This window comes from Dendrobates tinctorius, unplaced genomic scaffold, assembly GCF_039654945.1.
Source record: "Dendrobates tinctorius isolate UK_male_01 unplaced genomic scaffold, ASM3965494v1 ptg000060l, whole genome shotgun sequence".
Taxonomy (NCBI): domain Eukaryota; kingdom Metazoa; phylum Chordata; class Amphibia; order Anura; family Dendrobatidae; genus Dendrobates; species Dendrobates tinctorius.
The window spans coordinates 24749858-24776448 of record NW_027361728.1 but is presented as its reverse complement, the minus strand read 5'-3'; the positions used below and the strand labels follow the sequence as shown (position 1 = coordinate 24776448).

At 48.4% G+C, this 26591-nt stretch overlaps 1 protein-coding gene across 3 annotated transcripts in view; it reads right to left on the bottom strand.

Moving 5' to 3' along the window:
- ZMAT3 (zinc finger matrin-type 3) overlaps positions 1-24855 on the bottom strand; it is a 112540-nt gene extending 87685 nt beyond the window's left edge. The window contains exon 1 of one of the 3 annotated variants that reach the window (XM_073578808.1): positions 24593-24855. The gene's annotated coding sequence lies outside the window, so the exon portion shown is untranslated. Of the gene's footprint in view, positions 1-24551 lie in introns of all 3 variants that reach the window. The other 2 variants (XM_073578807.1, XM_073578806.1) reach the window with 2 other exon arrangements.
- Between the last annotated feature and the right edge of the window lie 1736 nt (positions 24856-26591).

Here is a 26591-nt window from a genome sequence, read left to right as displayed (position 1 = left end):
CTAGGTTTGAAATTTGTGCCAGACAAAAAATTTTGACTTATTCCACACTATATTGGACATAAATAAATTTATACGGAATCTGACGGTTAAAAAACACTTTTTAAATGATGCCCATATAGAGGAACATTCTGAACCAAGGACTGATCCAGTTATTAGTGTATCTAATGAATTTATGGACCTAAACTTCAAAGAACAAGTATCGTAGATCGCTTTACAGGAATTGGATCAAGAGTCATGCATACGTCGTGACCTTGTACACCACGCCATCAATTTTACCACAAAGAACCCCTATTTTTATCCTATTCAAACTAGGTCTGACTGCATGGGACGGTTTCAAGATATGTTGGAAAGAGAGTTGCAATTACTCTTTAAAAAAGTAAATTCTGAAAAAATGGATCGTAGAAATTTCTCCAACATACAACAACGATCACTTAATGAATTGCAACAAATGTCAGATCTAGTTATTAAAATGTCTGATAAGGGGGGTGTGGTGGTGGTGCTAAATGCAAGTGATTACAATGATAAAATGATTGAATTATTATCAGATAGTACTGTTTATGAGAAATTGAAAAGCAATTCTATAAATGAATTTAAAAAGGAAAGTGATAAAATTATACAAGAGGGTAGAAGTTTAGGTGTATTAACACAAAAACAAATGGATTATTACAGGTTAATAATCCAGTTCTCCCCATTATATATGGGGTTCCTAAAATTCATAAAAGTGATGGTATTCCTCCTATGCGTCCCATTGTGTCCGGAATAGGATCAGCTAATGAGCTTCTGGGGCAGTGGGTGGATTCCTTGCTTCAGCCCCTTGTCCAGAGAGTTCCTGGATACATTAGGGACTCAAAACAAGTTTTAAGTACATTTGCTAATATTGTGTGGTCAATGCAGTATTCGTGGTTGTGTTGTGACGTGGTGTCATTATACACTTATATTCCCCATGACTTAGCAATACGAGCGCTGCGATACCATTTAATTCGGCATAGTAATTACTCGGATAATTTGAGTGATTTTATTCTGCTGGTCACTGGTTTTCTGTTATCGCATAATTTTTTTTCCTTTGACGGAAATTATTATTTGCAAAAAACAGGCGTGGCGATGGGGGCTAAATTTTCGCCTTCCCTCGCCAATCTTGTCATGTCCTTTTGGGAAATGGAATACGTCTTTTCTGCGTCTAATCCGTTCCTGGATCAGATGGTCTGGTATGGCAGATACATCGATGATACCCTCCTAATTTGGGGAGCAGAGGTGTCTGCCATACCAGACTTTATCCAGTATATCAATTCCAACAACTATAATATCAAATTTACTTATAGACATGATCACACTAATATGTCTTTTTTGGACCTGGACCTTACAGGTAATGGATCAAGCTACTATTACCACTAAAACGCATCACAAACCGCTATGCGGTAATACCATTTTGCATGCTAAAAGTAGCCATAATAGACATACCATCAAATCTGTACCAGTGGGAAAATTCACAAGGATAAAGCGCAATTGCAGCACAGAATTAGATCTTGACAGTGAATTCTCATATGTATCCAAAAAACTCAAATATCGCAGTTACCCAAATTGGATGATTGATAGGGACAAACAGATAACTAGTAACAAAAATCGCAGTGATCATATTTCCTTTTCTCATAGTAGGGCAGATAATTGTAATGCTAATAAGCCGTACATTTGTTTTCAGCAAAGTCCTCAATTTTCTAAAATAAAACAAATAGTGAATATTTACCGATTTTGTTTGAGGACGAAAAACTTGCTATCATCTTGAATGAGGGAATAAATGTAGTATCTCGCAGAGCTCCTACTATTGGTAATAAAATATCGCCCAGTGAATTTTCTTTAAGAAGATACCTCTTAAAACTTGGCTAAGGATTCTACAAATGTGGGAGTAATTATTGCAAAACGTGCAGACATGCAATTGTAACAAAAGACTTTCAATCCCCACATAATCCTGTGAGCTTTAGTATCAAGCACTATATAAATTGGAACACCTCCAATGTTATCTATAAAATAGACTGTAGTGCCTGCAAATTGGGCTACGATGGATGTATTTCCAGAAAATTAAAAGTAAGAGTCAGGGAACATTTGTATGACATCACTAATATCACCAGTCAGAATCGCAGTGTTTCTGCTGCGTCAAAACATTTTATTGAGAACCATGAACGGAGTACAGGTTTTTTTCAGGTGCAAGGTATAGAACATATAATGAGACCTCCAGCGGCGGCTCCTTACACGCGAGGCATTTTGGATTCACCAGCTAAATACCCAATTTCCAGCAGGCTTAAATAAACGCAACGATCTTATGCTACATTATTGAATCTCTATTGAGAGATTTTATATTTGTAATTGTATATGTTTTTAGTTTTTCCTGTTTGCAGGACCTGTGTATATGTCATGTGATATCTTCATACATTTCTCTCAGCGGTTCCCATCTATTTAAGTGAGCTATGTACAGACGGTGATATGGCTTGACAAAGATCTTTCCGATCGAAACGCGTTGCCTCTGCTATGCCATGGTATATACTTATATGAGAACATGCCATCTATTATCTATTTTAAGATGATGAAATAAATTACTTGATTTTAAGGAGCTGGAACCCTTTGCTTTTCTATTTGGATTTCTACGTTGTCTACACGGCTGTTCCGAGCACCTGTGGCAGTTACTGGGGAGCTGGCTAAATTCATTTATTTAGTGCACTTCAGGCGCCATTTTGTTGGTGGGCGGAAATTATAGAAATAAGGCCATGATGTCAGGACAGGGTGGGTTGTGGCGCCGGAATCGGCGTCTGCACAGTCAGCGGAGCAATCCAGCCACTTTCTATTGAATATATATAAGGCACAGGAAGAGAGTAGCACATGACAAGATGGAGGCACACAAAACAGGATGAGGGCGCAGTATGGGGGCTGCACATGACAGGAAGGGGGCGCAGGATGGGAGCAGCATATGACAGGATGGGGGCGCAAGATGGTAGCGGTACATGACAAGATTAGGGCACAGGATGGAAGCAGCACATACCAGGATGGAGACCATATACCAATATAAATGTGTGCCACCCGGGGGTAGAACGGGTTCAATAGCTAGTGTGATATATTGGAAAAAAAAATCTAAGTGCGGCGAAATTGCGAAAAAGACGCAACTCCGCAATTGTTTTTTTTCTCTGCTACGATAAAGGAATAATGGAGATAACAAATATGTAGATATTTTTTAATTTTAGTAGTGAAAAAAATGTTGAAGTTTGTAAAAGAAAAAGTAAAATCTGCTTGTAGTGTCATTTGGCGACAAACATTGCATTTTACATTTTCGGTTGCTGGAGCTTTGGGAGGGCTTATTCTCTGTGCCCTGAGCCAACGTTTCTATTGATACCATTCTGGTGTAGATACAATGCTTTGATCACCTCTTATTGTATAGCATTGCAGTGTTGTGACAGCCAAAAAAAATATAATTTCTGCCGTTTAGATTTTTTTTCCTCATTTTGCCATTTACAAATTAGGTTAATTAATTTTACATTTTGAGAGATCAGACTTTTACAAAGCAGCGATTCCAAATGTGTTTTTTATAATTATATATATACTAGATGGTGGCCCGATTCTAACGCATCGGGTATTCTAAAATATGTATGTGTTTATTTAAAGGGAATCTGTCACCCCATTTTTACCCCATAAGCTGGGGCCACCGCCATCAGGGGCTTATCTACAGCATTCTGTAAAGCTGTAGGTAAGCCCCCGATGAAACCTGAAAAATAAGAAAAACACAGATTATACTCACCGGTGGGCAGTGCAGGTGGGTGTCGCGGTCCGGTGCCTCCCATCTTCATACGATGATGTCCTCCTCCTTGCTTCTACCTCGGCCCCTGCGCAGGTGTACTATATCTGCCCTGTTGAGGGCAGAGTAACGTACTACAGTGCGCAGGTGCCGGGAAAAGTCAGAGGTCCGGCGCCTGCGCACTGCAGTACTCTGCTCTGCCCTCAAAAGGGCCGATAAAGTACGCGTGCGCAGGAGCTGAGGGAGAAGCAAGGAGGAGGATGTCATCGTATGAAGATGGGAGGCGCCGGACGGGACGGCGACACCCATCGGACCGGACCGAACGCCGGGGTGAGTATAATCTACCTACTATATAATCGTCTAATTATGTCTGTCTGTTTGTAATGGAAATCCCGCGTCGCTGATTGGTCGTGGCCGGCCAGGTGGTTTATTCAGCAGCATAAACCCATAGAAGCAACATAAAGTTCATATACAGCATAGCGTCACTCTGGTTATCCTTATATCACACAGGTCAAGCAAATGTCCATTACACAGGCTCTTCAGCCTCAGCGTTATCTCACCCACATCAGGGTCACTCATGGTTCCTTCACCATCATGCAGCAGACATCCATTTCCTCCAGGGAACTCTCAGGCACGTGCAGCCAATAACACAGCGTTCACTTGCTGTCAGAAGGCAGCCCCATCTCACTCAGACGGGACCTTCCACACTGGACCAACCAGGTCCCTGCATTCACCACCTGTGACCTACCCTGGCTACATTATATGGTTCACAGCCACGCCCACCGGGTCACATGACTGACCTCATCACAGGGCCTTCAAGCATTTACACACTCTTTCCAACAGTGCTTTAAACCAGGGCTGTGGAGTCGGTAAGTCAAACCTGCGACTCCGACTCCTCAATTTCCCTTACACCGACTCCAACTCCGACTCCACGACTCCGACTCTGACTCCCACACATATTGCTTATATTTAAGTGAAAAATTTATTGTAGTACAATGTGAACCTCAGACATTTAATCATTTTTATGATCCAATAATCAAGATATTTAGATAGAACAGAATATATATTGGTGTACTACCTGGTTTTCATTCTTTTGGTACAGATACGATATGGATAGACAGATATGGATTTCTAATCTGCTTTTGCTATTGAAAACATTATCTATGAGCTCAAAAATCTTTCAGGTGATGCAGTTTTTTAAAAAGATAATCAGCTTTTGCAGCTGAAAAACGTATCCTCAAAAAACACAGGAAAAACGCTGTGTGTGAATGTAGCCTTAGATCAGGAATATAACAGCCATTTATAGGACATTTCATAACTTTCCCAAACTCCTATGAAAAAATATTCAGCACATCCTGCATTGAATTACTGTACCCAATTTATTATATATTTTAGGAGTCGGAGTCGGTCCATTTTATACCAACTCCGACTCCACCAAAATGAGCACCGACTCCACGACTCCGACTCCACAGCCCTGCTTTAAACACACCCCCTGGGTGGGTTTGTAGGTAACCAGGCTCACGCATCTCTCTAGTTACCTGGAGACTTCTCCCTTACACATTGAAACAACACCTCAGCAATATCATTGCTGAACAACACATAAGTCTCCATCCCAAAGCCACCCACTTTGGAATACCTAACGGCCATTCCATATTCTGCCATTCATCCTTTCTCCTGGGACATCCACACAGCGCCCCCTAGGGGACTCAGTGGTTACTACACCACAACATATATACACACACATACATACACTAATATATATATATATATTAGAAAAAAAATGGAAAAAAAATCAGGCAGCACTCCAGTTCAAAGAAAAACTGTGGACCTTTAATCCAGCGCCAAATGGTGCAACATTTCGACCTCACAACACATTATGTATATATATATATATATATATATATATACACACGCACCCGTAGACGTGTATGGGTGCGTGTGATCTGATACTCAGATGCACAAGCAGCATGCTGTAAATCGGTATGAGAAAATAATTGCAGATCTGCACTGCCCCATAGTGTAACATTAGTCAGAACACAATCCGATTTTTATTCTTATGTTATTTGATGATACGGGTTAAGTGATTGCAGGTTCAAATCCTTAAAATTACTATAAGAAAAAAATTTTAAAAAATGGCAACACCAATTTTTTTCCCCAAATCTGATTTTTTTTTAACTCCTAAAATGTTGAAAAAAAAAAAAAAAAAACCTTATAAGTTCGGCATTGCCTTATTCCTACTCACATGGAGAAATGTGACGTGTCCAGCTCATTTTTAACACAGAATGATCGCCGTAAATAGAAAACAATATTAAAAATGGTAGTATTGTGTTTTTTTTCACTAATTTTCTTGTACATTGAATGGTAAAAAAACAAATCAATTTGCAGCAAAAAAACAAAAACAATGTTATGATGATGGAAAAATTAAAAAAAAACTTGCGGCCCTTGGAATAAGGGGAGGGAAAAAATAAAAGCACAAAAAAAGGGCCAGAGGTTAAAGCGGCTCATATATACCATATTGAGATTGGACTATCACACGTTGTTTGTGAATTATACATACAGCATGTCCGTGTTACTTTTCTCACATCTAAAATAACATCGCACCATTACTGGCTCTCTAGGATACTGTGTACACGGGCAAGGGCTGAATAAGTAATAGGTCAGCACCAAATTCGTCTTCCCATGAGAGTGATACAAGGAACATGATGAGTGGAGATCTGGCATGACTCATCTCCTTCTGGCAGTCGTGGGTTACTACAAAATGATTGCATCCGATGTGCTATATGAGAGGACTGGAAAAGACTGCAAACTATTCTGCGCTTATTGTAAGTGCAGCTATCCTGCTGTTTCACACCGTTAGGGCAGAGACAGACTACAGTATAACTCGTGCGAGGGTCACATGGTAAACCTCGCACTGGCTGTCTGCTCCCCTGACCTGAGCTTGACAGCTGCATAGAAATACATCTCGCTGTCAAGCTCAGGTCAGGAGAGGTGCAGTGCGATGTGATCCTTGCACGAGTTACACAACAGTCTGTCTCTGCCCGTACATGAGACATCTTCTACAACCTCAACCTTACTGGTCCTAAGGGCTCGTGCAGACGACCGTATTTTCGTTACAAGTGCGACGTGACAAAAGATCAGGTCGCATTCCGACAAATGTTCTTCGATGGGGCTGCGCACGTCTGATGTTTTTCATCAGACCAAATCTGTCTGCAAAAGAAGAAAAACAGCAACATGCACGATCTGCATCTGTGAAACTCAATGAGTCCGTGAAAAAAATCCGACCGCACTCATATCACACCTTTGTGAAAATCAGACTGCACTGACTGACTGAATAGAGATGGAGCATTTTTTGCCCCATGTGATAAATTCGGAACACACTATGATCAGGGCCGGTTTTAGGCAAAGTGGAATCCTGGGCAAAAGTTTAAAAGGGGCCCTAAATGCTAACATATTGCACCATCACACAGAAACATTTTGGTTGTATTTACATGCGTTGAGTTCAGGCGGCTAAATGAATGTGATTGACAATATTGAAGTCGTTCAAGACTTCTTTCCACCGGCTGAGGAATAATGATGGGACAGAACAATCACTAATAGATCAATCTGTCCTCATACATCATCATGTTATCAGCAGCATATCTGCAGTTTTCACGGGGCGATGTGCTGCTGAGAACAATGATTTTTGTTCGGCTTAAACAATCCAATCACTCGATGAATATGCAGCATTTTGCTTGTTTAGTATAATACACACCATAGTCCTCCATATAGTATGTGTACCACAGTCCTCCATATTGTATAATGCACACCCCATAGTCTTCATATAATATAATGTGCCCCATAGTCTTCAATCTAGTATTATACACTCCCTATAGTCCTCCATAAAATATAATACACTCCCTATAGTCCTCATTATAGTAAAATACACTCATCAGTTCTCCATATAGTATAATACAATCCTCATAGTCCTCCATATAGTATAATACAATCCTCATAGTCCTCCATTTATTATATACTCCCCATAGTCTTTCATATAGTATAATACACTCCTCAGTACTCGTATAGTAAAATACATGCCTCAGTCCTCCATATAGTATAATACACTCCTAATAGTCCTCCATATAGTATAATATATTCCTCATAGTCATCCATATATTAAAATACACTCAGTCCTCCATATAGTATAATACACTACTCAGTCCTCCATATAGTACAATACACTCCTCATAGTGCTCCATATAGTATAATGCACCCTCATAGTCCTCCATGTAGTATAATTCACTTCCCATAGTATAATGCACCCCATAGTTCTTCATATAGTATAACATATTCCTCATTGTTATGAATGGGTCACCGAGGAGAAAAACGCAAAACAAGCTAAGTCACAGAAAACCAGAGATGTTGGTAACTATGCATATTGCAGATCCCTGATCCTACCACACAACTAGCAGCAGCCGTGGAGCGTACCTACGATGTTCCTAGACGCTTCGTCACAGCCGGAGGACTAAATAAGCCTGAAGCATGAAAAGGGGAAAACTAACTGCCCCAGAGCAGATCCCAAAGGAATAGATAGCCCCCACACATGTATTGACGGTGAAACAAGATGAAAAAACAAACACAGGCAGGAAAATAGGCTGAGCAAACGATGGGGCCCAAACTAACTAGAAAGGAAAGGAGAGGAAAGACACTCTCTGCAACCTGCAAAAAACCCTACAAAAATAATGTCCAACACTTCTGAGAGCAAAATTAACCCTGAAGTCACTAGACTTCCCACTATATCAGCACTCTGAAATATTCTGAGACAGAGCAAAAAGAGACCAAACTAGTAAGGGACAAAAAGCAAATTGGCAAAATACTGATAAATAAGAGTGGAAATTCAGCACAACCCCCAGCCGGGGCTGGCTGACCACACAAAAAGCTGAATAGACCAACAAACTCAAGTGTGAACATTAGCAGAAAAACTTAGCTTTAGATGACTGGAACAGAGCTGAAAACCAAGAGCTGACAAGCCAGAAGGAATCACCAGCAACTGAACAGGGCGTCGGCTGTCTTAAATCCAATCTGAGACTCCTGAGGTTCAATCGTCATCCTCATTCTCAGGTGGCAGATCTCCACCGATCAAATCAGCCTCACTACCTCCTGTTACCACCAGATGGAGTCTGGAAGGAGAACTCACAACTGGTGAACCAGAGAATGAACTCACAACACCTCATAGTCCTCAATACAGTATAATACAGTATAATGCAACCCCCATAGAGCATAATGCAGCCACTCCAGAGTATAATACAGCCACCCCACAGAGAATAATGTAGCCCCCTCAGAGTATAATGCAGCCCCGTCATACAATATAATGTAGATAATGTAGCCTCCATAGAATATAATGTAGTGCCCTTATAAAGTATAATGTAGCCCCTCCATAGAATATAATGCAGCCCCCCTCATATAGTATAATGTAGCCCCCCCATCGAATACAATGTAGCCCCCCTCGTATAGTATAATGCAGCCCCCATCAAATACAATGTAGCCCCCTCATATAGTAAAATGTAGCCCCCTCATAGAATATAATACAGCACCCTACAGAATATAATACAGCCCACCTCCCTATAAAAAAATAATGTTGCCCCCTCATAGAGTGTGATGCAACCCCCCTCAGAATATAATACAGCCCCCCAAAGAATATAATGTAGCTCCCCCTTACACCCCCCTCCCTGAGAATAGAATTCAGCCACACAGTCCAGTACTCACTCACTGATATATTTAAAAAAAAAAAAAAGACAATCCTCACCTCTCCTCCCTGTTCCCTGTGCTGCTCCCGGCTCGGCTCTGGTATTAGCGGCTGCACTGCCCGTCATTGCGCACCTGCAGTGTCAGAGGCAGAGGGGAATGATGGAAGAGGGACGCTCTCTCCTCCATCATTGCTTTTAACTGTATCAGGGTAATGACGCCGATATAGTTGAATGTGGCACGCGGGGGAGGGGGAATCAGCGCTGACTCACGGGTCCCATAGCAAATGCGTGGTGTGCAGCTATTAGTGGAACACCACTGGCTGGTGGCCCTTGGGGAAGCGGGGGCCCTAAGCAGCTGCCTAGTCTGTCTGCCGCAAACGCCAGCCTGTGATCAGTGTCATTTGCATAATTGAACAGATTTTCTCGGATGAGAGACAATATAGTCGAGTGACCCAGGCCTAATGATGAGAAGTAGCTAGTATGGGTGGCAAAGATTCTAGAGAAGAATACCTCCATGCAACGACATTTGCCCCATTTTCTAGGGATCTATGTGGTTGACAAATTTTAGTTACAAGATGGAGGTGTAGCTGAGACTTTAGGCAGGTCTATCATACCACTATCACAGTCCGCACATTTGAGCCTTATTATGGCAGTGCGTATGAGCCAGTAATCTAGAGAAAAGTTCCTAGAGTATATGCAAAGCACATCTATGGGTCCCAAACACCCTATCAAGGCCAAAGAGTGGACTTTTAGCCTCCACTGGCCTGGTATACTTTTGTAGACTATACTATTCCATACAGAGGTATACACAGTAAACAATAGTATCTTTATTAAAGCTCATCCATGACGTACATCATTGTATGCCTAGTCCACAGTGGGACATGTCACCTGTCCAGAGACATACCTGGATAGAAGGATTGCTGTTTCATCTGGGCCCCGAAGCCTAGGTAGGCCCAAAACATCCCTTTGGTTCATATGAAAGACCAATAATATTAAAGACCAGGGGTAGTTGTGGGCCCTGATGAAGATTTTGCATTGGAGTCCATAAGATTAAAGCTTTGCCTTTGTTTTTATGTCAGAGGCTTAAAATCTGATGTGTACAGGTCTTCAGCTGCTGTAACCCAGACAAATCACCAATTGCCCATGTAACACAGGACAGGACAGGTCCTCCAGAGAGAGATGCTCTGTAGAATTGTTCTCCACTCAGATCCATTCTACCTCCATAGCTATTGCCATAGGGCTGAATATACTGCTGTCATACACCAGTCATTGTCAGGATTCTCTCCTTCACAGCACTGCCGATGTGAAAGATCGGGCAGACATGTGACGAGACCATATTCCACAGTCCATGGGTGCAGCTTACACTACAGCTGCCCTCTATGTATCATAATGGTCAATAATCTAAAGTCACAGCCCTCCCGCTTAGCTACTATGGTCATCTTCATAGCGGCTATTAGCCAACAGTGTGATTTGTAAGTCAAGGTTGGAATTACGGTAAGTATTCAGCCTCTAAAAATTCATTAAAAACGTCATCCATGACTGTAGAGGTTGTAATGGCCACCATATTTTCTATATAAATCTGAAAAGCCCAACATAAGAGGATGGCAAAAGATATAAAGCTGCTTATTTTTCGTTCAGAGATATTGCGCTGTAAGCACGGTACATCATTTCTCTAAACACTTCCGATCTAACACCACCTACTGACACCCTAAATGGAGAAGGCTTAGAACCAGCCGGTGCCAGTAGACCACCAAATAACGGATGACCGTTTGGGTCACTGGAATATTGGCCAACACTCAGTACCCTGTGGCTTTATAGATTTCGGATATCTCCCAAATAATGATTGTTACCCCAATATAGTCAAGGCATATTATATAAGCATGCTGAGTATACGCTGCAATATGTACCTGATAAAGGCATATTATACAAGCGTGCTGAGTATAGGCTGCAATATGTACCTGATAAAGGCATCTATTTATATACAGTGCCTTGCGAAAGTATTCGGGCCCCCTGGAACTTTTCAACCTTTTCCCACACATCATGCTTCAAACATAAAAATACCAAATGTAAATTTTTGGTGAAGAATCAACAACAAGTGGGACACAATTGTGAAATTGAACAAAATTTATTGGTTATTTTAAATTTTTGTGGAAATTCAAAAACTGAAAAGTGGGGCGTGCAATATTATTCGGCTCCTTTTACTTTCAGTGCAGCAAACTCACTCCAGAAGTTTATTGTGGATCTCTGAATGACCCAATGTTGTCCTAAATGACTAATGATGATAAATATAGTCCACCTGTGTGTAATCAAGTCTCCGTATAAATGCACCTGCTCTGTGATAGTCTCAGGGTCCTGTTTGATGCACAGAGAGCATCATGAAGACCAAGGAACAAAACAGGCAGGTCCGTGATACTGTTGTGGAGAAGTTTAAAGCCAGATTTGGATACAAAATGATTTCCCAAACTTTAAACATCCCAAGGAGCACTGTGCAAGCGATCATATTGAAATGGAAGGAGTATCATACCACTGCAAATCTACCAAGACCCGGCTGTCCCTCTAAAATTTAATCTCAAACAAGGAGAAGACTGAGCAGCGATGCAGCCAAGGGCCCATGATCACTCTGGATGAACTGAAGAGATGTACGGCTGAGGTGGGACAGTCTGTCCATAGGACAACAATGAGTCGTACACTGCACAACTCTGGCCTTTATGGAAGAGTGGCAAGAAGAAAGCCATTTCTCAAAGATATCCATGAAAAGTGTCATTTAAAGTTTGCAACATACCACCTGGGAGACACACCAAACATGTGGAAGAAGGTGCTCTGGTCAGATGAAACCAAAATTGAACTTTTTGGCAACAATGCCAAACGATATGTTTGGCGTAAAGGCAACACAGCTTATCACCCTGAACATACCATCCCCACTGTCAAACATGGTGGTGGCAGCATCATGGTTTGGGCCTGCTTTTCTTCAGCAAGGACAGGGAAAATGGTTAAAATTGATGGGAAGATGGATGGAGCCAAATACAGGACCATTCTTGAAGAAAACCTGTTGTAGTCTTTAAAAGACCTGAGATTGGGACGTAGATTTGTCTTCTAACAAGACAATGATCTCAAACATAAAGCAAAATCTACAATGGAATGGTTCACAAATAAACGTATCCAGGTGTTAGAATGGCCAAGTCAAAGTCCAGACCTGAATTCAATCGAGAATCTGTGGAAAGATCTGAAAACCGCTGTTCACAAATGATCTCCATCAAACCTCACTGAGCTCGATCTGTTTGCCAAGGAAGAATGGGCAAGAATTTCAGTCTCTTGATGTACAAAACTGATAGAGACATACCCCAAGCGACTTGCAGCTGTAATCGCAGCAAAAGGTGGCGCAACAAAGTATTAAGTTAAAGGGGCCGAATAATATTGCACATCCCACTTTCCAGTTTTTGAATTTCCACAAAAATTTAAAATAACCAATACATTTCGTTCAACTTCACAATTGTGTCCCACTTGTTGTTGATTCTTCACCAAAAATTTACATTTGGTATCTTTATGTTTGAATGTGGGAAAAGGTTGAAAAGTTCCAGGGGGCCGAATACTTTCGCAAGGCACTATAATTGTCTTGTAATGTTTTCATTTCCTGTTCTGTCTAGATGTCACCGTATCCCAGAATTCCAAGAGGAGGAAGTTCACCGACCACCATATTGGGACACCCAAGTGATGGGTGTCTCAATATGGAAACTGCTTCTGGTACCAACCTATTGCGCGGTACCACCAGCGGAACACTCTATACGCCGCACACACTACACACACATTCAGACTCTCACACTCAGACTCACGCCTCTTACATGGTACCACCAGCGGAACACCGTCGCACTGTGCCTGCGTGAATTCCGCGCAGGCGCAGTGAATTATGTAGTTGATCCCGGCGGCAGATGCGTGAAGTGTCTACAGGCAGAGGAAGCTGGTCACATTAAAGGGGTTTTCCCCACAAACGAAAGTTCATTTTAAAAATTGTCAGTCTCGACCATGTATGGAGCATACCACATCTCCTGGCCAGGGGAGGAAGCAAAAGACAATACTGACATTACAGCAGGGGATCACAGAGGATTCATTTTGTGAGGTAAAATATTTCACTGACTGCTTTTAAACAATATTTTACTTCACAAAATGTATCCTCTGCGATCTCCTGCTGTAATGTCAGTATTGTCTTTTGCTTCCACCCCTGCCCAGGAGCTGTGCTATGTTCTGTACACGGTCAGACACAGGAATGAGTGAGACAGAGCACAGGGGGGAGACAGCTCAAACGGGACAGCCCATGAATTGAGAACACAGTACAGGAAGGAGAGAGACAGCAGACAAGGGGGATAGCACATGGGGTAGCAGGGCTGCCACAAGGAAATTCGGGCCCCATACTGGCAAAAAATTCGGGGCCCCCTTGAGACTCCGCCCAGGCTCCACCCCAGCCCCGCCCTCCACCCCACAAACTGTCCACAGTCCCACCGCTATCTCTTGGAAAAGCTCCACTTCTCACCAATCACACATTAACAGTTCCCATCTCCAGATCACACACATAGCCAGCAGCTCTTGTTTTGGCCAAAAGATTTTTTATCTGCTACCACGACAAGGTAGACTCTTTTGGCCAAGCCCTACTCTACTCTAACTTATTAAACATTTGTTAAAATATTCAATACAATTTAAGTATATTTATTTATTTTTCAATTTTTAAAATGACCAATAATATCACATCCAAAGGACAAATACCACCGCACCATGACCAGACACCATATTACCGCCACATGGTGACCAATAATAACACATACAAGGAACAAATAGAGCCACACCATGAGCAGACCACATATTACCACCACCGTGACAAAATAATAGCACATACAAGGGACAAAAAACACCGAACCATGCCCAGACCACATATTACCACCACATGGTGGCTAAATACTACAATACTGATCAATAATAAAAAAACAATACTATCACCATAAGTGCCATTATACACAGGAGATCTGTACTTAGTATGCAATGTCTGTGTACAGGTAATACAGTGATCACCAGTGACATTATACACAGGAGCTCTGTATATAGTGACAGTGTACAGGTAATACAGTGATCACCGGTGAAATTATGCACACCTCTGTATAAAGTGCCAGTGTACAGGTAATGCAGTGATCACTGGTGACATTGTACACAGGAACTCTGTATATAGTGTATAGTGTCAGTGTACAGGTAATACAGTGATCACTGGTGACATCGCACAGAGGAACTCTGTATATAGTGTATATTTCAGTGTACAGGTAACACACTGACTCACCAGTGCCATCTCTAGGTGAAGTCTTTCAGCTTCACTTTTCATCTTTCATCCAGCACAGACCGCCATCACTTTTTCCATCCAGGGCTCGTCACTGCAGGAAATAACACAGTTATCTAGAGCTCCACTTTCAGAACACATTACTTAATTTTTCCCAACTTCTACACTACACCAGATGAAGAAAAAAAGGCAACAGTTTCGCTCTACACAATAACAGGACCTCCCTCCATTTAAAACAGTATCCTCAAAAAAATTAAATAAATACATCACTGCAGTAATAATATCTGTTAATTAGCCCCTATGGTAATAATATCCCCCATCCTGGCCCCCGTGTGTCTCATTCCTGGCTCCAGCCATATGTTCTCTCATCCTGCCCTCATGAGTATCTATGCTGCCCCTATATGATCTCCCAATCCTGCCGCCCCATCTGTCTCCATCGTATCCATCCTGCACCATGTGTCTGCCATCCTGCCCCCTCCTCTGTCTGCCATCCTGCCCCCTCCTGTGTCTCACATTCTGCCCCCATTGTCTCACATTCTGCTCCCGTGTCCATTCTGCCCCCTCCTGTGTCTCACATTCTGCCCCTTCCTGTGTCTCCCATTCTGCTCCCGTGTCCATTCTGCCCCCACCTGTCTCACATTCTGCTCCCGTGTCCATTCTGCCCCCTCCTGTGTCTCACATTCTGCCCCCACCTGTCTCACATTCTGCTCCCGTGTCCATTCTGCCCCTTCCTGTGTCTCACATTCTGCTCCCGTGTCCATTCTGCCCCTTCCTGTGTCTCACATTCTGCCCCTTCCTGTGTCTCACATTCTGCTTCCGTGTCCATTCTGCCCCCTCCTGTGTCTCACATTCTGCCCCCGTGTCCATTCAGCCCCCTCCTGTGTCTCACATTCTGCCCCCGTGTCCATTCAGCCCCCTCCTGTGTCTCACATTCTGCCCCCGTGTCCATTCAGCCCCCTCCTGTGTCTCACATTCTGCCCCCGTGTCCATTCAGCCCCCTCCTGTGTCTCATATTCTGCCCCGTGTCCATTCAGCCCCCTCCTGTGTCTCACATTCTGCCCCCGTGTCCATTCTGCCCCTTCCTGTGTCTCACATTCCGCCTGTGTCCACTCTGCCCCCTCCTGTGTCTCACATTCCGCCCCCGTGTCCATTCTACCCCCTCCTGTGTCTCACATTCTGCCCCTTGTCCATTCTGCCCCTCCTGTGACTCACATTCTGCCCCTTGTCCATTCTGCCCCCTCCTATCTCACATTCTGCCCCTTGTCCATTCTGCCTCCTCCTGTGTCTCACATTCTGCCCCTTGTCCATTCTGCCCCCTCCTATCTCACATTCTGCCCTTTGTCCATTCTGCCTCCTCCTGTGTTTCACATTCTGCTACCGTGTCCATTCTGTGTCTCACATTCTTCCCCCGTGTCCATTCAGCCCCCTCCTGTGTCTCACATTCTGCCCCCGTGTCCATTCAGCCCCCTCCTGTGTCTCACATTCTGCCCCCGTGTCCATTCAGCCCCCTCCTGTGTCTCACATTCTGCCCCCGTGTCCATTCTGCCCCCTCCTGTCTCACATTCCACCCGTGTCCATTCTGCCCCCTCCTGTGTCTCACATTTCACCTATGTCCATTCTGCCCCCTCCTGTGTCTCACATTCCGCCTGTGTCCATTCTGCCCCCTCCAGTGTCTCACATTCTACCCTTGTCCATTCTGCCCCTCCTGTGTCTCACATTCTGCCCCTTGTCCATTCTGCCTCCTCCTGTGTCTCACATTCTGCCCCTTGTCCATTCTGCCTCCTCCTGTGTCTCACATTCTGCCCCTTGTCCATTCTGCCTCCTCCTGTGTCTCACATTCTGCCCCTTGTCCATTCTGCCTCCTCCTGTGTCTCACATTCTGCCCCCGTGTCCATTCTGCCTTCTCATGTGTCACATTCTGCCCCCTCCTGTGTCTCACATTCCGCCCCGTGTCCATTCTGCCCCCTCCTGTGTCTCACATTCCACCCGTGTCCATTCTGCCCCCTCCTGTGTCTCATATTCCACCCCCGTGTCCATTTTGCCCCCTCCTGTGTCTCACATTCCACCCCCGTGTCCACTGTACCCTTCTGTGTCTCACACTCTGCCCCCTCGTCCACTCTGCACCCTCCTGTGTCTCACATTCTGCTCCCATGTCCATTCTGCCCACTCCTGTGTCTCACATTCTGCCCCCATGTCCATTCTGCCTCCTCCTGTGTCTCTCTGTCACATTCTGCTCCCGTGTCCATTCTGCTCCTCCTGTTTCTCACTGTCACATTCTGCTCCCTCCTGTGTCTCACATTCCACCCCCCGTGTCCATTCTGCCCCCTCCTGTGTCTCACATTCTGCCCCCATGTCCATTCTGCCTCCTCCTGTTTCTCACTGTCACATTCTGCTCCCTCCTGTGTCTCACATTCCACCCCCCGTGTCCATTCTGCCCCCTCCTGTGTCTCACATTCTGCCCCCATGTCCATTCTGCCTCCTCCTGTGTCTCACTGTCACATTCTGCTCCCTCCTGTGTCTCACATTCCGCCCCCCCGTGTCCATTCTGCCCCCTCCTGTGTCTCACATTCTGCCCCCATGTCCATTCTGCCTCCTCCTGTGTCTCACTGTCACATTCTGCTCCCTCCTGTGTCTCACATTCCGCCCCCCCGTGTCCATTCTGCCCCCTCCTGTGTCTCACATTCTGCCTCGTGTCCATTCTGCCCCCTCCTGTGTCTCACATTCTGCCCCCATGTCCATTCTGCCCCCTCCTGTGTCTCACATTCTGCCCCCATGTCCATTCTGCCTCCGCCTGTGTCTCACATTCTGCCCCCATGTCCATTCTGCCTCCTCCTGTGTCTCACTGTCACATTCTGCTCCCTCCTGTGTCTCACATTCCGCCTCGTGTCCATTCTGCCCCCTCCTGTGTCTCACATTCCACCCCCGTGTCCACTGTACCCTTCTGTGTCTCACACTCTGCCCCCTCGTCCACTCTGCACCCTCCTGTGTCTCACATTCTGCTCCCGTGTCCATTCTGCCCACTCCTGTGTCTCACATTCTGCCCCCATTGTCTCACATTCTACTCCCGTGTCCATTCTGCCCCCTCCTGTGTCTCACATTCCACCCCCGTGTCCACTGTACCCTTCTGTGTCTCACACTCTGCCCCCTCGTCCACTCTGCACCCTCCTGTGTCTCACATTCTGCTCCCGTGTCCATTCTGCCCCCTCCTGTGTCTCACATTCTGCCCCCATTGTCTCACATTCTACTCCCGTGTCCATTCTGCCCCCTCCTGTGTCTCACATTCTGCTCCCGTGTCCATTCTGCCCCCACCTGTCTCACATTCTGCTCCCGTGTCTATTCTGCCCCCTCCTGTGTCTCACATTCTGCCCCCACCTGTCTCACATTCTGCTCCCGTGTCCATTCTGCCCCTTCCTGTGTCTCACATTCTGCTCCCGTGTCCATTCTGCCCCTTCCTGTGTCTCACATTCTGCTTCCGTGTCCATTCTGCCCCTCCTGTGTCTCACATTCTGCCCCCGTGTCCATTCAGCCCCCTCCTGTGTCTCAAATTCTGCCCCCGTGTCCATTCAGCCCCCTCCTGTGTCTCATATTCTGCCCCGTGTCCATTCATCCCCCTCCTGTGTCTCACATTCTGCCCCCGTGTCCATTCTGCCCCTTCCTGTGTCTCACATTCCGCCTGTGTCCACTCTGCCCCCTCCTGTGTCTCACATTCCGCCCCCGTGTCCATTCTACCCCCTCCTGTGTCTCACATTCTGCCCCTTGTCCATTCTGCCCCTCCTGTGTCTCACATTCTGCCCCTTGTCCATTCTGCCTCCTCCTGTGTCTCACATTCTGCCCCTTGTCCATTCTGCCTCCTCCTGTGTCTCACATTCTGCCCCTTGTCCATTCTGCCTCCTCCTGTGTCTCACATTCTGCCCCCGTGTCCATTCTGCCTTCTCATGTGTCACATTCTGCCCCCTCCTGTGTCTCACATTCCGCCCCGTGTCCATTCTGCCCCCTCCTGTGTCTCACATTCCACCCGTGTCCATTCTGCCCCCTCCTGTGTCTCACATTCCACCCCCGTGTCCATTTTGCCCCCTCCTGTGTCTCACATTCCACCCCCGTATCCACTGTACCCTTCTGTGTCTCACACTCTGCCCCCTCGTCCACTCTGCACCCTCCTGTGTCTCACATTCTCCTCCCGTGTCCATTCTGCCCACTCCTGTGTCTCACATTCTGCCCCCATGTCCATTCTGCCTCCTCCTGTGTCTCTCTGTCACATTCTGCTCCCGTGTCCATTCTGCTCCTCCTGTTTCTCACTGTCACATTCCACCCCCGTGTCCATTCTGCCCCCTCCTGTGTCTCACTGTCACATTCTGCTCCCTCCTGTGTCTCACATTCCGCCCCCCCGTGTCCATTCTGCCCCTCCTGTGTCTCACATTCTGCCCCCATGTCCATTCTGCCTCCTCCTGTGTCTCACTGTCACATTCTGCTCCCTCCTGTGTCTCACATTCCGCCTCGTGTCCATTCTGCCCCATGTCCATTCTGCCTCCTCCTGTGTCTCTGTCACATTCTGCTCCCGTGTCCATTCTGCTCCTCCTGTTTCTCACTGTCACATTCTGCTCTCTCCTGTGTCTCACATTCCACCCCCCCCGTGTCCATTCTGCCCCCTCCTGTGTCTCACATTCTGCCTCGTGTCAATTCTGCCTCCTCCTGTGTCTCACTGTCACATTCTGCTCCCTCCTGTGTCTCACATTCTGCCCCCCGTGTCCATTCTGCCCCTTCCTGTGTCTCACATTCCGCCTGTGTCCACTCTGCCCCCTCCTGTGTCTCACATTCCTCCCCCGTGTCCATTCTACCCCATCCTGTGTCTCACATTCTGCCTCTTGTCCATTCTGCCCCTCCTGTGACTCACATTCTGCCCCTTGTCCATTCTGCCCCCTCCTATCTCACATTCTGCCCCTTGTCCATTCTGCCTCCTCCTGTGTCTCACATTCTGCCCCTTGTCCATTCTGCCCCCTCCTGTGTCTCACATTCTGCCCCTTGTCCATTCTGCCCCCTCCTGTGTCTCACATTCTGCCCCCTCCTGTGTCTCACATTCCACCCGTGTCCATTCTGCCCCCTCCTGTGTCTCACATTTCACCTATGTCCATTCTGCCCCCTCCTGTGTCTCACATTCCGCCTGTGTCCATTCTGCCCCCTCCCGTGTCTCACATTCTGCCCCCATTGTCTCACATTCTACTCCCGTGTCCATTCTGCCCCCTCCTGTGTCTCACATTCTGCTCCCGTGTCCATTCTGCCCCACCTGTCTCACATTCTGCTCCCGTGTCCATTCTGCCCCCTCCTGTGTCTCACATTCTGCCCCCACCTGTCTCACATTCTGCTCCCGTGTCCATTCTGCCCCTTCCTGTGTCTCACATTCTGCTCCCATGTCCATTCTGCCCCTTCCTGTGTCTCACATTCTGCTTCCGTGTCCATTCTGCCCCCTCCTGTGTCTCACATTCTGCCCCCGTGTCCATTCAGCCCCCTCCTGTGTCTCACATTCTGCCCCCGTGTCCATTCTGCCTTCTCATGTGTCACATTCTGCCCCGTGTCCATTCTGCCCCCTCCTGTGTCTCACATTCCACCCGTGTCCATTCTGCCCCCTCCTGTGTCTCACATTCCACCCCCGTGTCCATTTTGCCCCCTCCTGTGTCTCACATTCCACCCCCGTATCCACTGTACCCTTCTGTGTCTCACACTCTGCCCCCTCGTCCACTCTGCACCCTCCTGTGTCTCACATTCTCCTCCCGTGTCCATTCTGCCCACTCCTGTGTCTCACATTCTGCCCTCATGTCCATTCTGCCTCCTCCTGTGTCTCTCTGTCACATTCTGCTCCCGTGTCCATTCTGCTCCTCCTGTTTCTCACTGTCACATTCTGCTCCCTCCTGTGTCTCACATTCCACCCCCGTGTCCATTCTGCCCCCTCCTGTGTCTCACATTCTGCCCCCATGTCCATTCTGCCTCCTCCTGTGTCTCACTGTCACATTCTGCTCCCTCCTGTGTCTCACATTCCGCCCCCCCGTGTCCATTCTGCCCCCTCCTGTGTCTCACATTCTGCCCCCATGTCCATTCTGCCTCCTCCTGTGTCTCACTGTCACATTCTGCTCCCTCCTGTGTCTCACATTCCGCCTCGTGTCCATTCTGCCCCCTCCTGTCTCACATTCTGCCCCATGTCCATTCTGCCTCCTCCTGTGTCTCTGTCACATTCTGCTCCCGTGTCCATTCTGCTCCTCCTGTTTCTCACTGTCACATTCTGCTCTCTCCTGTGTCTCACATTCCACCCCCCCCCCGTGTCCATTCTGCCCCCTCCTGTGTCTCACATTCTGCCTCGTGTCAATTCTGCCTCCTCCTGTGTCTCACTGTCACATTCTGCTCCCTCCTGTGTCTCACATTCCGCCCCCCCGTGTCCATTCTGCCCCCTCCTGTGTCTCACATTCTGCCCCCATGTCCATTCTGCCTCCTCCTGTGTCTCACTGTCACATTCTGCTCCCTCCTGTGTCTCACATTCCGCCTCGTGTCCATTCTGCCCCCTCCTGTGTCTCACTGTCACATTCTGCCCCCTCCTGTGTCTCACATTCTGCCCCCATGTCCATTCTGCCTCCTCCTGTGTCTCACTGTCACATTCTGCTCCCTCCTGTGTCTCACATTCCGCCCCCCCGTGTCCATTCTGCCCCCTCCTGTGTCTCACATTCTGCCCCCATGTCCATTCTGCCTCCTCCTGTGTCTCACTGTCACATTCTGCTCCCTCCTGTGTCTCACATTCCGCCTCGTGTCCATTCTGCCCCCTCCTGTGTCTCACATTCTGCCCCATGTCCATTCTGCCTCCTCCTGTGTCTCTGTCACATTCTGCTCCCGTGTCCATTCTGCTCCTCCTGTTTCTCACTGTCACATTCTGCTCTCTCCTGTGTCTCACATTCCACCCCCCCGTGTCCATTCTGCCCCCTCCTGTGTCTCACATTCTGCCTCGTGTCAATTCTGCCTCCTCCTGTGTCTCACTGTCACATTCTGCCCCCTCCTGTGTCTCACATTCTGCCCCCATGTCCATTCTGCCTCCTCCTGTGTCTCACTGTCACATTCTGCTCCCTCCTGTGTCTCACATTCCGCCCCCCCGTGTCCATTCTGCCCCCTCCTGTGTCTCACATTCTGCCCCCATGTCCATTCTGCCTCCTCCTGTGTCTCACTGTCACATTCTGCTCCCTCCTGTGTCTCACATTCCGCCTCGTGTCCATTCTGCCCCCTCCTGTGTCTCACTGTCACATTCTGCCCCCTCCTGTGTCTCACATTCTGCCCCCATGTCCATTCTGCCTCCTCCTGTGTCTCACTGTCACATTCTGCTCCCTCCTGTGTCTCACATTCCGCCCCCCCGTGTCCATTCTGCCCCCTCCTGTGTCTCACATTCTGCCCCCATGTCCATTCTGCCTCCTCCTGTGTCTCACTGTCACATTCTGCTCCCTCCTGTGTCTCACATTCCGCCCCCCCGTGTCCATTCTGCCTCCTCCTGTGTCTCACTGTCACATTCTGCTCCCTCCTGTGTCTCACATTCCGCCCCCCCGTGTCCATTCTGCCCCCTCCTGTCTCACATTCTGCCCCATGTCCATTCTGCCTCCTCCTGTGTCTCTGTCACATTCTGCTCCCGTGTCCATTCTGCTCCTCCTGTTTCTCACTGTCACATTCTGCTCTCTCCTGTGTCTCACATTCCGCCCCCCCGTGTCCATTCTGCCCCCTCCTGTGTCTCACATTCTTCCCCCATGTCCATTCTGCCTCCTCCTGTGTCTCACTGTCACATTCTGCTCCCTCCTGTGTCTCACATTCCGCCTCGTGTCCATTCTGCCCCCTCATGTGTCTCACTGTCACATTCTGCTCCCTCCTGTGTCTCACATTCTGCTCCCTCCTGTGTCTCACATTCCGCCCCCGTGGCCATTCTGCCCCCTCCTGTGTCTCACATTCCGCCCCGTGTCCATTCTGCCCCCTCCTGTGTCTCACATTCCGCCCCGTGTCCATTCTGCCCCCTCCTGTGTCTCACATTCCGCCCCGTGTCCATTCTGCCCCCTCCTGTGTCTCACATTCCGCCCCGTGTCCATTCTGCCCCCTCCTGTGTCTCACATTCCGCCCCGTGTCCATTCTGCCCCCTCCTGTGTCTCACATTCCGCCCCGTGTCCATTCTGCCCCTCCTGTGTCTCACATTCCGCCCCGTGTCCATTCTGCTCCCTCCTGTGTCTCACATTCCGCCCCGTGTCCATTCTGCCCCCTCCTGTGTCTCACATTCCGCCCCGTGTCCATTCTGCCCCCTCCTGTGTCTCACATTCCGCCCCGTGTCCATTCTGCCCCCTCCTGTGTCTCACATTCCGCCCCGTGTCCATTCTGCCCCCTCCTGTGTCTCACATTCCGCCCCGTGTCCATTCTGCCCCCTCCTGTGTCTCACATTCCGCCCCGTGTCCATTCTGCCCCCTCCTGTGTCTCACATTCCGCCCCGTGTCCATTCTGCCCCTCCTGTGTCTCACATTCCGCCCCGTGTCCATTCTGCTCCCTCCTGTGTCTCACATTCCGCCCCGTGTCCATTCTGCCCCCTCCTGTGTCTCACATTCCGCCCCGTGTCCATTCTGCCCCCTCCTGTGTCTCACATTCCGCCCCGTGTCCATTCTGCCCCCTCCTGTGTCTCACATTCCGCCCCGTGTCCATTCTGCCCCCTCCTGTGTCTCACATTCCGCCCCGTGTCCATTCTGCCCCCTCCTGTGTCTCACATTCCGCCCCGTGTCCATTCTGCCCCCTCCTGTGTCTCACATTCCGCCCCGTGTCCATTCTGCCCCCTCCTGTGTCTCACATTCCGCCCCGTGTCCATTCTGCGCCCAGCTTGCAGCTTTCAATAAAAAAAAAAAAAACACTTTCTCCTTACCTTGCCACGCTTCTGCGGTGAAGCTCCCTCCATGCAGCTCAAGCGCGCACTCGCTGGCGAATGACAATGACGTCAGCGACATGGGCGCTGCGGCTCACGTCAGCTGCCAGCCTCCGATTGGCTGGCGGCTTTTAACTATTGATGTAAGAGCCCGAACGTCAATAGAGTTGAACTGCCGCTAGGGACCGGTTTAGCCTGCCGCTAAGGCCCGGTGAGCCGATGAGATAGGGCTCGATGTGGGCCCCCTCTGCCCACCGGGCCCCATACGCCAGTCAGGGCAGTAATGCCCTGATGGCGGCCCTGTGGGGTAGACAGGTCAAAGAAGAGAGCACAGACGGGAGAAGTCAGCACATGAGGAAAGAGAGAGTGGATAAGTGGGTGAGCATATGGGGGGGAGAGATTCTCAACGCTGCAAAGTCTGCCCCCATCATGATTTTACCGCTCTCCAGATACTGTACAGCATTGGGCCTCCATCTAGTATTATATAAGCATGCTGAGTATAGGCTGCAATATGTACCTGATAAAGGCATATCTTATAAGTGTGCGGTGTACCGACTGCAATATGTACCTGATAAAGGTAAATTATCTAAACCTGTACTCTATAGGTTGTCACATATACCAGATAACGCCATATAATATAAGCTTGTGGTGGATTGATTTTGATACCTGATAGATAGATAGATAGATAGATAGATAGATAGATGTAACTGATAGTGCAGCGCCACGGAGCATGTTGGTGCTATATCTCCTCCCGTCGCAGTGCTGTGTACAGATGATGCGTCTCTGTGCCCGGTAACATACGATGCTGCACTCTGGACCAGTACATACCCATGTGGTGATGGACAGGGCAGGATGCGGACACTACTCACACACAGCGGCAGGGAGCCGTCTCCACGACCCGCTCTCATTGGGCTTTCTGGGGCCGTGCACTCATCCTCCAGAGGCCCCGCACACGCCGGCTGCTTTCCTCCTGTGCAGCGGCTCCTGTGCTCCCAGCAGCCGCAGAGCCCCTTCCTCCTCCCCGGCTGTCTGTGTGTACGAGCTTCCGGGGCCTCCTGCCCTCCCATTGGCCGCCTGCCATAGACAGTGCAGGGAGTGAGGCTGGAGGAGCTGTCACACTGCGTGGTGGTGAGGGCATCCCCACGTGTGCAGGGGACCCGGCAGCTACAGAGGGCAGCAGCAGTGTACTGTGCCATACGGGCTAACACTGTGACATACGGGCTAATACTGTGCCATACGGGCTAATACTGTGTCCCTGGGCACATAGGGACATGATGGAGGGCAGCAGGGTTGCACTGTGCGATACAGACTAATGCTGTGCCACTGGGCACATGGAGTCATAGGGACATGATGGAGGGCAGCAGAGGTGTACTGTGCCATGCAGACTAATGCTGTGCCACTGGGCACATCGAGTCATAGGGACATGATGGAGGGCAGCAGTGGTGCACTGTGCCATACAGACTAATGCTGTGCCACTGGGCACAGGGAGTCACAGGGACATGATGGAGGGCAGCAGTGGTGTACTGTGCCATGCGGGCTAATGCTGTGCCCCTGGGCACATGGAGTCATAGGGACATGATGGAGGGCAGCAGGGGTGCACTGTGCCATACGGGCTAATGCTGTGTCCCTGGGCACATGGAACCAGGAGCATGATGGAGGGCAGCAGGGTTGCACTGTGCCTTACAGACTAATGCTGTGCCACTGGGCACATGGGGTCATAGGGACACGATGGAGGGCAGCGGGGGTGCACTGTGCTATGCGGGCTAATGCTGTGTCCCTGGGCACATGGAGTCATAGGGACATGCTGGAGGGCAGCAGGGGTGCACTGTGCCATATGGGCTAATGCTGTGTCACTGGGCACAGGGAGTCACAGGGACATGATGGAGGGCAGCAGTGGTGTACTGTGCCATACGGGCTAATGCTGTGCCACTGAGCACATGGAGTTATAGGGACATGATGGAGGGCAGCAAGGGTGCACTGTGCCATACGGGCTAATGCTGTGTCCCTGGGCACATGGAACCAGGGACATGATGGAGGGCAGCAGGGTTGCACTGTGCCATACAGACTAATGCTGTGCCACTGGGCACATCGAGTCACAGGGACATGATGGAGGGCAGCAGGGGTGCACTGTGCCATACAGACTAATGCTGTGTCCCTGGGCACATGGAGTCATAGGGACATGATGGAGGGCAGCAGGGGTGCACTGTGCCATACGGGCTAATGCTTTGTCCCTGGGCACATGGAGTCACAGGAACATGATGGAGGGCAGCGGGGGTGCACTGTGCCATATGGGCTAATGCTGTGTCCCTGGGCACATGGAGTTACAGGGACATGATGGAGGACAGCAGGGGTGCACTGTGCCATACGGGCTAATGGCTGTGTCCCTGGGCACATGGAATCAGGGACATGATGGAGAGCAGCAGCGGCGTACTGTGCCACATGGGCTAATGCTGTGCCACTGGGCACATGGAACCAGGAGCATGATGGAGGGCAGCAGGGGTGCACTGTGCCATACGGGCTAATGCTGTGAGACTGGGCACATGGAGTCATAGGGACATGATGGAGAGCAGCAGAGGTGTACTGTGCCATACGGGCTAATGCTGTGTCACTGGGCACATGGAGTCATAGGGACATGATGGAGGGCAGCAGTGGTGTACTGTGCCATACGGGCTAATGCTGTGCCCCTGGGCACATGGGTTCATAGGGACATGATGGAGGGCAGCAGGGGTGCACTGTGCCATACGGGCTAATGCTGTGTCCCTGGGCACATGGAACCAAGGACATGATGGAGGGCAATAGCGGTGTACTGTGCCATACAGACTAATGCTGTGCCACTGGGTACATGGAGTCATAGGGACATGATGGAGG